This window comes from Lemur catta, chromosome 19 (genome assembly GCF_020740605.2).
Source record: "Lemur catta isolate mLemCat1 chromosome 19, mLemCat1.pri, whole genome shotgun sequence".
NCBI lineage: Eukaryota > Metazoa > Chordata > Mammalia > Primates > Lemuridae > Lemur > Lemur catta.
Window position 1 is genome coordinate 20,120,550 of NC_059146.1, and position 2,449 is coordinate 20,122,998.

Consider the following 2,449-nt stretch of genomic DNA (forward strand, 5'->3'; position numbering starts at 1 on the left):
GCTTGTGCCTCTCGCCCAGCGCGTTACTGATTTTTGTTTGGTAATATTTGTGTTTATTGCCTGTTCTGTAGAGCAGCGTTGCTTCTTGCCTATTTTAAGCTAATGTTTCAAAATTGAAGGTGAAAGTTTAAAGTTGTGGTCCACTTATACTGGAAACTAAGATATTTTCTTAAGTTGAAACATTTTAAGTCAAAAACTATTTTTGCGACCCTGTTGGGCTGCAGTCCTGCCAGCGAGGCTAAAGCTACTCAGCGGTCAGGGAACTGGGATCTACGTGGGGCTGTGAATGGATCCAGAAACCCGTAAGACATTATGCCAAGAGAAATATGCAAGAAACAGAAAGACAAATACTGCATGATCTCGCTTTTTGTGCAATCTAAAACAGTCAAACTCATAGTAACAGAGACTACAAGGGTGGTTACCAGGGGTGGGAGTGTAGAGAATGAGGAAGGGTTGGTCAAAGGGTATAAATCTGAGGTTTTAAGATTAACAAATTCTGGGCGGGGCATGGTGGCTCACGCCTGTAATCCTAGCACTCTAGGAAGCTGAGGTGGGAGTGCTTGAGGTCAAGAGTTAAAGACCAGCTTGAGCAAGAGAGAGACCCCATCTCTACCAAAAGTAGAAAAAATGAGCCGGGCATGGTGGCGCGAGCCTGTAGTTCCAGGTATTCAGCAGGCTGAGGCAGGAGGATTACTTGAGCCCAGGAGTTTGAGGTTGCTGTGAGCTTGACGCCACGGCACTCTAGTCCAGGCAACAGAGCAAGACTCTGTCTCAAAAAAACAAAAAACAAAAAAACCAAACGACACGGTTTGGAGAGCTTCTGGATAGCTGAACATGTAGAGGTTCCTAGAGGGTGGCACATCCAGAGAGGGCATGGAAGCTCCTTGCTCCCATCCCAATACCTGTCCTATGCATCTCTCCATCTGTATCCTTTGTAGTAGCCTTTATAATAAACTGGCAAATGTAAATAAGTATTTCCCTGAGTTCTGTGAGCTGCTCTAGCAAATTAATCACACCTGTGAGGAGAGGGTTATGAGAACCTCGATTTACAGCCAGTTGGTCAGAAGCACAGGTATTAATAAAATCACCTGAGACTTGTAATTGGCATTGGAAGTGAGGCAAGGTGGGGGAAGTCTTGTGGGATTGAACCCTCAATCTGTGGGATCTATAAAATCCAAGGCTTTCCCTTCCCTCGTGGTGGAGACTTTTTTGGCCTCCACCCATCTGCACCCAGCTGCTCAAAATAAACAGCATTTTGCCACACATGAAGCTGCCTGTGTCTCCCTCTTGACTCCGGACCTAACAATGTTATACATGTATAGATATGCATATATATTTATTAAATGCTTATCAAAGTCTGCAGTTTTGTTTTGGCATTACGAGCCAATAATTTGGTCTTTTTGTTTCTGAGATTTAATAAAGCCTCATAGGACTTTGAAAATTTCAAGGCCCTGGACACTTCAAAGGACCCCGGCCCAAGATCGCAAGCAGCCTTAACCAGCACAGGAACCCTTAGGTAACGAAGACCCTTAACCTCAGTGGGCTGGGTGGTGGTGGGAATCCCAGGACTGACATATCCAACCCTGTCCCCACTTTTAGGGGCAGCGGTTTCCTAACTGGAGTGGGTCTGGGTGTTTGGAATAGATGCTTGTGGTATTCATACCCATCACAGAGTTCAAGCTCAGCCCACCCCTTCAAGTGGGCAATAAAGGAGGAAGGCGCACTCCCATCCTCAGTCCCCAAGCCCCTCAGTTAGGGTGGTCCTATGATTGCGGTGGGGTGGTTGTGCTGGCTAAGAACAGAGATCAGTCAGATCCAACCCTGCTCCGCTCAGCGGAGGAGACAGACTCCAACTCATAGTCACAGCCCCGGGGATGGGAATTGTGAGAGACAGAGAAAGAGAGGTTCTGGGGCTCTGGAGGCCCAGAGGACAGAGCCTGAAGAGAGGCAGGGAAGGGGAGACATTTATGTGATGATCTGACAAGTGACTATGAACTGCACTCCAAGTAGAAGGCTGGTTGTCATGAAAAAGCAAGATGTACTCACTCAGGCAGCTGAAATTGCACAGGACTGATGAAGGGTGAAAAAGGGAGGTGGGAGATGTGCCTAGACAAGGCCCTTGGGTTTTATTCAGAGAGCAAAGCAAGCGGCCTCCTTCTCTGGGTGGGCTTCAGCATAAATTAAGCACAAATCAAGGACTCACTCTCTCCTCCTCCTGCACAAACGCGCCAAGAGGACGTCCGCCAGCCACTGCAATCCACTCTAGGAAAGCCAAAACCTGCCACCACGGGTCCTCACATGACGTCACGTATTACTAGCGACGCACGCGCAAAAGCCCTCTCCAGAACTCGCCTAAGGGCAGGCTTCGTCTCCTCCCAATGCCGCTCTCCATTGGCTAGAAACAACTGCTCGTCTCGGCCGTTGTTAGCGGCGACGTAGGCGGGAACAT